Genomic DNA, 15,321 nt, shown 5'->3' with positions numbered 1-15,321 from the left:
TAACACACACACAGCCCCCCTAACACACACAACACCCCTCTCACACACACAGCACCCCTCACACACACAGCACCCCTCACACACACAGCACCCCTCACACACAGCACCCCTCACACACAGCACCCCTCACACACAGCACCCCTCACACACAGCACCCCTCACACACAGCACCCCTCACACACAGCACCCCTCACACACAGCACCCCTCACACACAGCACCCCTCACACACAGCACCCCTCACACACTGCACCTCTCACACACTGCACCTCTCACACACTGCACCTCTCACACACTGCACCTCTCACACACTGCACCTCACACACACTGCACCTCACACACACTGCACCTCACACACACTGCACCTCACACACCGCACCTCTCACACACCACACCTCTCACACACCACACCTCTCACACACACAGCACCCCTCACACACACAGCACCCCTCACACACACACAGCACCCCTCACACACACACAGCACCCCTCACACACACAGCACCCCTCACACACACACACAGAGCACCCCTCAAACACATAGCGCCTCTCTCACACACAGCACCTGTTACACACACAGCACCCCTCACACACACACAGCACCCTTGACACACAGTGCCTCTTACACACACACACAGCACCTCTTACACACACAGAACCCCTCTCACACACACAGCACACTTCACACAAAGCACCCCTCAAACACAGCACCTCATACACACAGCGCCTTATACACACAGCACCTCTTACACACACAGCACCCCTCACACACACAGCACCCGTCCTGCACAGCACCTTTCACACACATTACCCCTCACACACAGAACCTCTCACACACAGTGCCTCATAGAAACAGCATCTCTTACACACACAGCACCTCCTACACACACACAGCACCTCCTACACACACAGCACCCCTCACACACACAGCACCCCTCACACACACACAGCACCCCTCACACACATAGCACCCCTCACACACATAGCGCCTCTCTCACACACAGCACCTCTTACACACACACACACACACAGGCAGGCAGTCACACAAATAGGCAAACAGTCACACACAGACTTACCTCTTTCCATTATGGCTGGAAGGGGAGTGGATGCAGTTCCTGGCAGAGCTAATACATAACAGGGGGGCTTCTGGTATGTATTAGCTCTGCCTTGTGATAAGCCCTGCCCCTGCCACTTGTTAAGCTCTGCCCCCGCTATCTGTGTGTGTGTGTGTGTGTGTGTGTGTGTCTGTCTGCTTGCCTCTGTGTGTGTGTGTGTGACTGTCTGCCTGTCTGTGTGACTGTCTGTCTTTGTGACTGCCTGCCTGTGTGTGTGTGTGTGTGTGTGTGACTGTCTGTGTGACTGCCTGCCTGTGTGACTGTTTGCCTGCTTGTGTGTGTTTGTCTGTGTGACCTACTGCCTGCCTGCCTGTGTGACTGTCTATCTGTGTGACTGCCTGCCTCTGTGTGTGTGTGTGTGTGTGTGTCTGCCTCCCTGTGTGTGTGACTGTCTGTCTGCCTGTGTGTGTGACTTTCTGCCTGTGTGTGCATGACTCTGTCTGGGTGACTGACTGCCTGTCTGTGTGACTGTCTGTGTGACTGCCTCTCTGTGTGTGTGACTGTCTGCCTTCCTGTGTGTGTGTGTGTGTGTGTGTGTGACTGTCTGCCTGTGTGTGTGACTGTCTGCCTGTGAGTGTGTGTGTGTGTGTGACTTTCTGCCTGTGTGTGCTTGACTCTGTCTGTGTGACTAACTGCCTGTCTGTGTGACTGTCTGTGTGACTGCCTCCCTGTGTGTGTGACTGTCTGCTTTCCTCTGTGTGTGTGTGTGTGTGTGTGTCTGTCTGTGTGACTGTCTGCCTGTGTGTGTGACTGTCTGTCTGTGTGACTGCCTGCCTGCCTGTGTGACTGTCTGTGTGACTGCCTGTCTGTGTGTGTGTGTGTGTGTGTGACTGTCTGCCTGCCTGCGTGTGTGACTGACTGTCTGACTGCCTGTGTGTGACTGTTGCCTGTGTGTGTGTATCTGTGACTGCCTGCCTGTGTGTGATTGTCTGTCTGTGTGTGTGACTGACTGTCTGACTGCCTGTGTGTGACTGTTTGCCTGTGTGTGTGTGTGTGTGTGTGTGTGTGTGTATGTTTGACTGCCTGTGTGTGTGTGTGTGTGTGTGTGTGACTGTCTGTCTGTGTGCCTGCCTTTGTTTGTGTGATTGTCTGTGTGACTGCCTCTGTGTGTGTGTGTGTGTGTGTGTGTGACTGTCTGTCCGTGTGTGTCTGTGTGTGTGTGTGTGTGTATTACTGTCTGCCTGTTTGTGTGACTGTCTGCCTGCCTGTGAGTGTTTGTGACTTTCTGCCTGTGTGTGCGTGACTGTCTGTCTGTGTGACTGTCTGCCTGGGTGTGTGACTGTCTGTGTGACTGCCTCCGTGTGTGTGTGTGTGTGTGACTGCCTGTGTGTGTGTATGTGTGTGTGTGACTGTCTGTGTGACTGTCTGCCTGCCTTTGTTTGTGTGATTGTCTGTGTGACTGCCTCTGTGTGTGTGTGTGTGTGTGTGTGTGTGTGTGTGACTGTCTGCCCGTGTGTGTGGCTGTCTGTGTGTGTTTGTATTACTGTCTGCCTGTGTGTGTGACTGTCTGCCTGCCTGTGAGTGTTTGTGACTTTCTGCCTGTGTGTGCATGACTGTCTGTCTGTGTGACTGCCTGCCTGTGTGTGTGTGTGTGTGTGACTGTCTGCCTCTGTGTGTGTGTGTGTGTGTGTGACTGTCTGCCTGTGTGTGCGCGTGTGTGTGTGTGTGTGACTGTCTGCCTGTGTGTGTGTGTGTGTGTGTGAGACTGTCTGCCTGTGTGTGTGTGTGTGTGTGTGACTGTCTGCCTGTGTGCCTGTCTGCCTGAGTGTGACTGTAACTGTGTGTGACTGTAACTGTGTGTGACTCCAATTGTGTGTGTCGCTCTAGCTGTGCCATTGTGTGCGCCTGTGCCTGTATGTGTGACTATCTGCCTTAACTGAGTGTGTGCCTATCAGCGTGCGTGAGTGCCTGCATGTCTGTAACTGAGTGTGTCTGACTGTCTGCCTGCAACTAAGCGTGTCTGACTGTCTGCCTGTGCCTGTGTGTGACTGTATACCGGCAACTTGGTGCGGGGGGGGGGGGGCACCGTGAAGACTTTTTCGGACAGGGCGCCTAATAGCCTAAGGCCGGCCCTGTGTGTATTCAGCAGTCTGTGTATATTCAGCAGTCTGTGTGTGTATTCAACAGTCTCTGTGTGTGTTTGTGTGTGTGTATTCAGCGGACTGTGTATGTATTTAGCAGTCTGTCTGTGTGTACTCAGCATTCGGTGTGCGTGTATTCAGCAGTCGGTGTGCGCGTATTCAGCTGTCTGTATATATGTATTGCATTTGTTGGTGGTACCAATAAATATAAGCTTAATTTTATCGATAATTTACATTTTTATTCCTGTAAGTTGTTGTGTAGGCAGGGCCCCAGTGCACTGCTTTGCCCGGGGACCCATAATGCTGTTAAGATGGCACTGACTATTGGGTCATATTTATATTGAGAAGCCTCTGAAGTTCTCCCTCTGTGTTTGCATTGATGTCTGAGAAGAGGAGAGAAGGAGGTATGCAGAGGGGAGGCAGGTTACTCAAGTAAAGTGTGCCTGCTCCTTCCGTTAGCTAAGTGAAGCTAACGAAAACAGGAAGAAACCATTGACAGATGGGGGTTATTGACAGACAGAGGGGTTTTTATTAATTAATTATGAAAGTGCTGATTTCACATATAAAGTGCCATTAAAATGGTACATTCCTCACCCATAAAGCACTTCAGCAAGCTGAAGTGCAAATATGGAATGTGGAGTGGTCCTTTCATATTTTTGGATGAACTTTTAAACTTTTTTTTTCCAAAGTATTAAAATATAAATATATATATATATATATATATATATATATATATATATCATATATACAAATATTTCTATATATCAACTTATATAGAAATATAAAAATATTTTTCAAAATATTAAATAATTTGAGCTTATCCAAAAATATTAAATCAAAGCCATGAGTCATAATTTTCTGATAATTCTAAAAATAATTATACTGTGTACAGGGCTGGTGCAACTATAAGATGGCACAAGCTGCCACCTCATGGTGCACGGACTGGGGGATGCAATGTTCAGGTAACCAGTAGGAGGGGAGCGCACAGCACATTGCTCCTCTTTCAGCCAGTCACTCATATGATGGTCATGCAGACCACGGTAAAGGAACTTCTGATACACACAGAAGAGCTGGAAAAGGAAAGAAAATACACACAAAAGGACAGGGGGAGACAGAGACACACAAGAGCTGGGGGAAAGAAAATGACACCCAGAGGGATGGGGTATGGGAAAAAGACACACAAAAATAACTGAAGAGGAGAAAGGCCAAGGGGCTGGTGAGGATGAAACACACAAAAGGGGCTGGGAAGTGAAAAAGAGACACATAGAGGGACTGGGCAAGGAGAAAAAGAGATACACAAAGGGGCTGGGGATGAGACACAAAGGGCCAGGGAAAAGAGACACACAAAGGAGCTGGGGGAGAAAAATAGATGCAAAGAGGCTGGGAGTAAGAGACACAAAAGAGTAGTGTAAGGCACACAAATGGGAAAATGGGGGATACAATACCCTAAAGAGGGGGTAAGGCACAAAAGGGAATTCAAAACACTAAAGGGGGTAAGACATTCAAAAAAGAGATTAAACACCAAAGGGGTGAGAAATGCAATAGGGGTGTTAAGAAACACACAGGTGAAGATGCATTTTGGATAGGGAGTCAAAAATCCTTGCACCTGCCCTGGCAGTGTTTAGTTCTTGGAACAAGATTATGCAAAATACAATGATGTAAACAGACGTTTATCAAAGTGACATGTTGCAAGTGTGTCAACATTTACTGTTGTCAGGGTACCTGAGGCCTCTATCTCTAAGGGAGGTAGAGACTTGGTGGTGTATCCGTCCAGGCGAGCTGTCTCCTCCGTTCCTCGCGGTTCATCCAGTCACTTAAACACCGGCCGCGAGGAATCCACGTCCTTTTCTAGCAGGACGCTCAATACGTGACGTCATGACGCTAGCACGAGCAATCTGTCACTCAAGTGTCCGATATCCAATCGGTACTTTTCAGAGGCGTGATTTCCATCCAGAACCAGGGTATTTAAGCTTACTCCTTACTTCAGCTCATTGCCCTGTCGTGGTTCTAGCTTGTCTAGTCACTCAGTGCTCTGGTATTCTAGTTTGCTCTTTTGGTTTTGACTCGGCTCGTTGTACTACCCTGTTTCTCTGTTATCCCTTGACCCGGCTTGTCTCTCGCTTATCTGTCTTCTCGTTCCCTCGACCTCGGCTTGCCTCTGACTATTCTTTACTCTCGGTACGTTAGTCCGGCCATTCTAAGGCCCGGTATACGTACCTTTCCACTCTTTGTACTCTGCGTGTTGGATCCCTGTCCCGATCCTGACATTACGACAGGGCCAATGGATCCTGCAGGTACAAACAGTCAGCTTGGTTCTTCGGATCCCAGGTTTGACGCCATGGAACATAGGATGGATCAGATGGCTTTGGCACTACAGGCACTTTTGTCTCGTGCTAGTAATCCACCTGAGGAGACACGTACTCCTTCTATCTCTCCTGCAGTCTCAGGTCTAGAGGTAGCCACTGTAGGTGCTTCTTCCCGTATTACCCCACCAGTACGTTATGGCGGGTCACCGGAGAAGTGTCGTGGCTTTCTAAACCAGATTAGCATCCATTTCGAACTACAACCCCGCTCTTATCCTACAGATAGAGCAAAGGTTGGATTTATTATTACTCTGCTCATTGAAAAAGCTTTGAGATGGGCCAATCCTTTATGGGAGAATGATAATCCAATCGTCTATAATTATAATGCCTTTGTAGCTGCGTTTAGAAGAACTTTTGACCCTCCTGGCAGAAAGGTCAATGCAGCTAGATTAATGTTGCGCCTTAAACAGGACAATCGAACACTTGTGGATTATGCACTAGAGTTCAGATCCTTGGCGGCAGAAGTTAAGTGGAACGAACAGGCTTATATAGATGTGTTTCTGAATGGGTTATCAGATGTAATTCTTGACGAGGTCGCTACTAGAGAACTCCCTGAAAATTTGGAGGATTTAATTTCTTTTATATCTCGTATTGATGAACGCTTAAGAGAGAGGCAGAACACTCGAGATAGGACCCGTAGACCCTCCTTTAAACTAGCGCCTACCTTTCAAATCTCTGAGTTCGAAGACTTACGTATTCCTGAACCTATGCAGATAGGCAGTACTCATCTCACTGAAAGGGAGAGACAGTACAGGAGAAGGGAGGGTTTATGTATGTATTGTGGAGTCAGGGGTCATTTACGCCTTAATTGTCCCAATCGTTCGGGAAACGCTCGCACCTAAGTTCCTCTAGAGGACAGGCCTTGGGTGTTTCTACTTTGTCCTCTATTCACAACTACAAGGAGCTCAGGCTTGTGTTACCCGTTTCTTTAAAGTGGGAGAAGGGAGTAGTTAAGACTATGGCACTAATCGATTCTGGAGCTGCTGAGAGCTTTATAGATCAGGGTTTTGCTGCCAAGCATGCTATTCCATCCCAGTTAAAAGAGACACCTCTGGCTGTTGAGGCCATCGATGGTAGACCGTTACTTGAGCCTGTTATTTTTCATGAGACCATACCGATTAACTTGACTGTTGGCATCCTGCATAAAGAGGATATATCCTTGATGCTCATTTCTTCTCCGTCTATTCCCATAGTTCTGGGGTACTCCTGGCTGAGGAGACACAACCCTATTATTAATTGGGAATCAGGGGAGATAGTTTCATGGGGAGAGAATTGTCAAGAAAAATGCTTGCGGAAGGTCTTACCTCTTGGATTAACTAATACATCGAATACCTCTGACAATCCTACAGAGACACAAATTCCGCCTCAGTATCTAGATTTAAAGGCAGTATTTGACAAAAAGAAAGCCGATACCTTACCCCCACACAGGTCCTTTGATTGCAAAATTAACCTACTCCCTGGTACCATGCCTCCCAGAGGTCATGTATACCCATTATCTATAAATGAGAACTCAGTCCTAGAGGAATATATTCACGAGAATTTAGACAAGGGATTCATCAGGAGGTCCTCCTCCCCTGCCGGGGCTGGATTTTTTTTTGTTAAAAAGAAAGATGGTTCTTTGAGACCTTGTATTGATTATCGAGGCCTGAATAAGATAACCATTAAAAATGCCTACCCGATTCCCTTGATCACCGAGCTCTTCGATCGTTTGAAGGGCTCTACAATTTTCACCAAGTTAGACCTCAGAGGGGCATATAACTTGGTGAGAATCCAGCAGGGACATGAGTGGATGACGGCATTCAATACTCGATATGGCCACTATGAATATACCGTCATGCCTTTTGGGTTATGCAATGCACCAGCAGTATTCCAAGATCTGATTAATGAGGTTCTTAGGGAATTTCAGCAAGAGTGCGTCATTGTATACCTAGATGATATACTCATTCATTCTAGTGACATTGAGATTCATCACAAACAAGTCAGGAGGGTTTTGCACAAGCTTCTCCAGCATGGCTTGTACTGCAAGTTGGAGAAATGTAGCTTTGATCAAACCCAGGTAACCTTTCTCGGCTATGTGATCTCTGGGGAGGGATTTAAGATGGATCCGGATAAGCTCCAATCCATTCTAGAGTGGCCTTTACCCACAGGTCTTAAAGCCATACAGAGATTTATTGGTTTTTCCAATTATTATAGGCGCTTTATTAAGGGCTATTCTTCCATTATTGCACCTATCACTAACATGACCAAACAGGGGGCTGACACTAAGAATTGGACTACTGAAGCTCTCCTTGCGTTCAAGACTCTCAAGGAGCTTTTCGCTTCCGCTCCAATTTTAGTTCACCCTGACACTTCTCTGCCATTTTTGCTCGAGGTAGACGCATCAGAGACTGGTTTAGGTGCTGTTCTATCTCAAAGGTTGGGTGTTGATAAACCATTACATCCATGTGGATTTTTCTCTAAAAAATTGACCGGTACTGAAAGCAGGTATGACATTGGTGACAGAGAATTACTAGCGGTTATCAAGGCTTTGAAAGAATGGAGACATTTATTGGAAGGTACATTACATCCTGTTACCATCCTGACAGACCACAAAAACTTGTCTTATATCGGAGAGGCCAAGCGTCTGTCCTCCAGGCAGGCTCGTTGGTCGTTGTTTCTTACCCATTTCAATTACGTTCTGACTTACAGACCTGGGTCAAAGAATTCTAAAGCCGATGCGCTATCTCGCCAATATGAACCCTCTGCTTCAGTTGAACCACTTTTGTCTTCCATTGTACCCAAATGCAATATTATTGCTAATACCAGTCTCAAAATTCATTCCCCGCTACTTGACCAGATCTTGAAGTCACAACATCTAGCTCCCGGAGACACTCCTGAAGGAAGAAACTTTGTTCCTCCTGAACTTCAACTGGAGCTCTTACAATGTTTTCATGAAAGTAAAATAGCTGGTCATCCTGGTATTCGCAAGACGTACTCTCTGATATCCAAGGATTTCTGGTGGCCTTCACTTCGTAAGGATATTGAGGAGTTCGTCGCAGCTTGTGAGACTTGTGCCAAGACTAAACTATCTCATGCATCCCCATGTGGCCTGTTACACCCCTTGGACATTCCTGAGAAACCTTGGTCCTGTTTGTCCATTGACTTTATCGTTGATTTGCCTGCTTCCAAAAGACAGACTGTTATTCTCACGGTGGTGGATAGATTTACCAAGATGGCCCATTTCGTGCCATTACCTAAACTTCCGACTTCCCCTGAATTGGCGGAGATTTTTGCGAGAGAAGTTTTTCGCCTACATGGGATTCCTTCAGAGATTGTTTCTGATAGAGGTTCTCAATTTGTCTCACGTTTCTGGAGATCCTTTTGTTCTCAAATGGGCATCAAATTGAACTTTTCCTCTGCCTATCACCCTCAGTCTAACGGAGCTGCTGAACGTACTAATCAAAAGATCGAACAGTATCTGCGTTGCTTTGTTTCCGAACACCAGGACGATTGGGTCGGTCTGATTCCTTGGGCGGAGTTCGCACACAATAACCTTGTTTGCGATTCAACTCGCTCTAGCCCTTTCTTCATGAACTATGGCTTTCATCCTTCGATTTTTCCTTCGGTTTCCTCTTCTCAGGGGATACCGTCGGTTGATGATCATGTCGCCAACCTGAAGAAATTATGGGATCAAACTCGACAAATTCTATTACATAGTTCCTCGCTGTTCAAGAAACACGCTGACAAACATAGAAGAGCGGCTCCTGTTTTTGTTCCTGGGGATAGGGTATGGTTGAGTACTAAGAATATTCGCCTAAAAGTTCCGTCCATGAAATTTGCTCCTCGTTACATAGGTCCTTACAGGGTTCTCACTCGTATCAATCCGGTTGCGTATCGCCTTGCTCTGCCACCTGCCTTACGCATTCCTAACTCTTTTCATGTCTCCTTGTTGAAACCCCTCATTTGCAACAAATTCTCCTCTAAGGTCTCCTCGCCTCGTCCTGTTCAGGTGGAGGGTCGGGAGGAGTACGAGGTCAGCTCCATCATTGACTCCAGAATTTCAAGGGGAAAATTGCAATATCTGGTCAACTGGAGGGGATATGGTCCTGAGGAGAGGAGTTGGGTACCTCAGGAGGACGTCCATGCTTCTCGCCTTCGCAGAGCATTTCACCTTCGCTTCCCATCTCGCCCCGGTTCATTCCGCCCGGTGGGCGTATCTGAGAGGGGGGGTACTGTCAGGGTACCTGAGGCCTCTACCTCTAAGGGAGGTAGAGACTTGGTGGTGTATCCGTCCAGGCGAGCTGTCTCCTCCGTTCCTCGCGGTTCATCCAGTCACTTAAACACCGGCCGCGAGGAATCCACGTCCTTTTCTAGCAGGACGCTCAATACGTGACGTCATGACGCTAGCACGAGCAATCTGTCACTCAAGTGTCCGATATCCAATCGGTACTTTTCAGAGGCGTGATTTCCATCCAGAACCAGGGTATTTAAGCTTACTCCTTACTTCAGCTCATTGCCCTGTCGTGGTTCTAGCTTGTCTAGTCACTCAGTGCTCTGGTATTCTAGTTTGCTCTTTTGGTTTTGACTCGGCTCGTTGTACTACCCTGTTTCTCTGTTATCCCTTGACCCGGCTTGTCTCTCGCTTATCTGTCTTCTCGTTCCCTCGACCTCGGCTTGCCTCTGACTATTCTTTACTCTCGGTACGTTAGTCCGGCCATTCTAAGGCCCGGTATACGTACCTTTCCACTCTTTGTACTCTGCGTGTTGGATCCCTGTCCCGATCCTGACAACTGTCTGCTGAGAATGCACTGTGTGAGAGGTCCTGGCAATAGGTCCCTATTGGCATTTGCTGAATGTCTCCTCTCTTAGCCAGTGTCTTTGTGATTGTGTGAGCAAACCTCAAGAAGCTCTCAGTCCAGAAAGCAGAACATTCTAACAATAGCTGAGTCATGATAAAGATGATAATGTGGACTCAGACGGGCCAAGTCTTGGGGTAATTAGAAATAAATAAAACTGACAATATGATCAAGATAGCTCTAGTAAACTGTAAAACAATGGCAGCTCTTGACTAATACTGTCACAAGAAGATAACGCAAAAACAAGGAACAGAGACTTCACAAACGGGAACATAAACTAAATCTGTAGAATATTGATGTGGCAAAAAACATTTAGAAAACAGGTATGAGAGGTCTGAGGCTAAGTACCAAATAACTAAAGCTGGTACAAACTGCCAATATAAATAGGAAGTGTAAGTCAAAGAGGAAATATGTCTTTTTTAAATGCAAGTAGATGCATTTTCTCTGAATATCAATTACCCTACTTCAATAACACTGACTAATACAGTATTTGCAATACTTCACTGCTTGCTATGTTTGAAAAATAGGATGTTTCACCCAACTGGAAATTGATGTCAAATTTGGTCAGATTTAGGAAATTCAGAGTCCTACTACAGAGTCCTATATTAAAAATTAGGATTTTGGGGTAAAACACTTTTGGTCCTTTTTCATGTGATACTGGACGTTCAAGATTATTATAGTCTAGTTCAGTGATGGCGAACTTGTTTGAGCCCGAGTGCCCAAACCGCAATGCAAACCAACTTTTTTTCCTCAAAGTGCCAACATGGCACTGTGATTGTGGGGGTGCAGTGTGTGTGGTTGTAAGGGCGTGCAGTGTGTGTGGTTGTAAGGGGTACAGTGTGCGTAATAGTGAGGGCTGCAGTGTGTGCGATTGTGAGGGGTGCAGTGTGTGTGGTGTGAGAGAGACTTTGAAGTTTAAAATTGGGGAGTATTGCAGGGTCTGAGAGGGGAGCATCTTTTTAATTTAGTTATCATATATATATATATATATATATATATATATATATATATATATATAATTTTATTTTAATATTATTTTTAGTGTGTTTCCCCCCTCCCTGTTTCTTACCTGCTTCTGATTGTGAGGGGGTGCAATGTGTGTGGTTGTGAGGGGTGCAGTGTGTGTAGTGTGAGACTATGAAGTAAGGATTGGGGCTGAGTATTGCAGGGTCTGAGAGGGGAGCATCCTTTTAATTTTATTATTATATATATACGTTTTTTACATTTTATTTTAATATTTTTTTAGTTTTTCTCCCCTCCCTGTTTCTTACGTGCTTCCAGGGAGGGGGGCAGCTTTTTCCCTGGTGGTCCGGTGGCACTGTATTCCCTGGTGGTCCCGTGGTGCTCTAGGTAGGGGGTCTCAATCTTCACCTCTGTGGCTCCACCGGGTGAATGCATTTTCCAAGAGTCCCGGCACTACATGGAATCGAGCGTTGCCACGGTAACCGCAGCAATGCTATGAAAGCTGGGACTCAGCGGCAGACGTAGAGGAGAGGGCTCAGAGCCTCCTTCCCCCCTTCCTACTGCACAGCTCTGCAAAGACCCTCACCGGGTCTGTGTGTATGTAAGGGGCCAGAGCTCTCTGGGCCCCTTACAGGTGAAAAGTTTGGTGGCATATTTTACAAAATGATACGAAAGCAGAGTAGGCGCCTGCCGTTTTGGGCAGGCAGGTGCCTACTCTGTATTGCATTGCATTGCCGCAGCGACCTATGGCTGCGTACCCACAGAGAGGGCTTGGCGTGCCAACTGTGGCACGTATGCCATAGGTTTGCCATCGCTGGTCTAGTTTATAGTTTATTAACAGCCATCACCTCCAACCTCATTAGAATATTCTTAACTTACTACCTCTCGTTCTCCTTATTTCCTTCAATGTTTGGTCATGCTACACTGATTTTGCATTTATGTTCTGTGCTCATGCATTTTTTATTTTCTACAAAGTTATTACCATATTTTCTCAATTTAAAAAAAAATCTAACGTTAATTACATAAGCAAAGAAAGTATAATTTATAACAGCGATCACATTATTAAGTTTCTATTAGCTTATGTGCAGAGATTTATTTATTTTCCCTCTGTTGCCTTTTAAATCTGGTGAATTAGTTGAATGACGTACATAAAATAAGATGAAAACTCTAAGTATCCCTTCTTGTAAAACATATATTATATTATTATCTTGCCTCTGGAAAGTCAAATACCTAGAAGCCTTCTGGTCTTTTTTGATGATATGTAGCACTATATGCACCCAGACCACTTCAGCTCATTGAAGTGGTCTGGGTGCAGTGTCTCAGGTCCATTAACTTTGCAAAGATAATTATTGCAGTTTAATGAACTGCAATAATTACCTTTGAGGGCTAACTCCACCTCTAGCGACTGTCTACCAGACAGCCACTAGAGGGACTTCTGGGTTGTTAGGCAACTTTTGGTTGCCTAGAGGACGCTGGGCGTCCTCACACTATGCATGAGGAGATCCAGCGTCTTGTAAAACCCCATAGCAAAGCATTATACATGCTTTCTTATGGGGGAAGTACTAATGTGCGTGCGGCCGTTAGGTCTCCCTTGAAGGCAGAATTCAGAGGGGGAAGAGCGGAGCTGGAGCCTGAACCAACACCAAGGGACATCGGCTGTGACATCAAGTAAGTGACATAAGAGTTTTTTAAACCCCTTCTGCACCATGGTTTAGTTTTCCTGGCACTATAGTTTCCCTTTAATTATTTCTACATAAACTAAACTAATCAGCTGACAGATCTTAGAACTAACTGTTGACACATTTAATGCATACAGACACTGGATTTACAACTTATTGATCTGTTTTTAGGTGGGGAGGGGGAGGGGGGTTTAAAAGCTTAGCTTTATTAACTCCCCGCTCACCTACAGCCACAGGTTGCATTTTTTTTTTTACCATCGCAGCAAGATATTTGGGAGCAGTGGCGTACATACCGGGGTCGTAGGGGTCGCGGCTGCGACCGGGCCCAGCCCACCAGGGGGCCCAACCGGTATGTATGCCAGTGTGGCCAGCCTCTTCTCCTGGGTGCTTCCTCTTCAGCTCCCTCGTGCCGTCATATTCCGGCTCCATTATCAGTACGCGGCACGCGAGGGAGTGATACCGGAGAAACTGACGGAAGCCAAGCACAGAGAGATGGACACAGGTTTCTTCAGGAAGGAAGAGATTCTTTATTGGATCACCGATCGGGACTCAGAGGGACTAGCGTCACCAAAATACCACAAGTTCTGAGCCCCGGACAATAGTGCAGGCTCCTTATATAGGCATATAACTCCTCCCATATTAAGCTCCACCCGCACATTCTCTTAACCAATCAACACAAATAAGAATTAACTTCCTGTTTGACCGCATGGCTTGTCCAGCACAATGGAGGAGGGGAATACTATATCCTGTATTCTTGCACATGCTCCGTACACTACTGATCGTATCTTGCCTCGTGCAACCAACTGATCGATACGTCAGCATATGCACGTACACATGCCACGTGGTAATCTCGGCCTACTAAATTTATTTTTACCGAGATTCCACCACATTCCCCCCTTTGATGCCTCTTGATATTTTACAATTACTTGAGGCATCACATAACCTTAGTTTGCATACACCGCAAGTTACCTTGAACCAGATCAGACTTATCTTATGATGTGAATCTTCAACATTCATCTTCCTGCATTGGTTCTCCCTGATCTAAAGCCTTATATTTATATATTGCCATTATCTGTGCAGCAGCCTTCCTCTCTGCTATACTTCCTATCAGGCTTTGCACAGACCTGACTACTAGGGGTATAAGACACGGTAGGAGTAGACACAACAGTAAAATCAGTAGGACTCCACCTACCACTGCCTTAAGCCCTCCAAACCACTCATACCAGCTACCAAACCAACTACTTGGATTGTACCCTTTCCATACCTGAGTAGGCACATGCGCTAGTTTAACCATATGGCTAGTAAGCTCAGCTATTGCTTGCCCTTCGTCATCTATTTGAAGACAGCAATTGCTTAGGTTAAACTTCCCACATACACCTCCCTCTACTGCCAAAAGGTAATCCAAGGCTAATCTATTCTGGTATACTGCTGTCCTCATCCTGGTATTATGTTTCACTAGGAGATTGAGCGCTTGTGATGTTTCGTTAGTGATAATCTCAACCACCGCCTGTAATCTTATAATGCGGTTGAGCATATAAATAGGGGTTCTATAACCAAAGGTACCATCTTCTGCCCACGTGGCTGGCCCATAATAATCTATGATACGCTGGGGAGGCCATTCATTATCTTCCCAGGTGCCTATCTCTAAGGGTCCCCTTTTCTTCCTATGATTCACATCATACACTTTAACACCTAAAGTCTCACCTGTTTCAATCGGTAACAAGAAGAAGGATGGTTTGAGCATACCCAACACACATGCCCCTTCCCAGTCCTGTGGCAACTCCGAATAGGCTTTCTTACCACAGATCCAGTACAAATTTGCTGGGGCTCTCCAGGTAGATATGATGGATAGGTCAAACCACACATCCTTTAAATTGGCGTATCTAGCAAACGGGTTAGATGGTTCTGAGACATTTGAAGCCGACCACCAAGTTGTATTTTTAGTATCATCATCATAAGCTTTTTGCCCTAGACAAGTTAGTTCTCCTACAGAAGTATTATACATTATTCCTTTCCTTGCTATGCAAACATAACCTATGATGGAGGTCTTTAATCTCCACTCAGATTTACCTCTAACACTCAAATGATAATCGGCTTGTGTAGATATTAGTTGGTCAACTGCCTCAGAACCGGACATTACCTCCTTTGCTTCCCAAGGCCATTGGTCTCCCATGTTAGTACCTCCACACACATAGCAGTTGGTAACATTAAGACTACCGGCAATACTCTCGGCTAAATCTATGAACAGGTTTTTAGCGTTATGGGGGATCTTATTATCTATACTCAT

The sequence above is a fragment of the Pelobates fuscus genome, chromosome 10 (genome assembly GCF_036172605.1).
Source record: "Pelobates fuscus isolate aPelFus1 chromosome 10, aPelFus1.pri, whole genome shotgun sequence".
NCBI lineage: Eukaryota > Metazoa > Chordata > Amphibia > Anura > Pelobatidae > Pelobates > Pelobates fuscus.
This window is presented reverse-complemented; position numbering follows the sequence as displayed.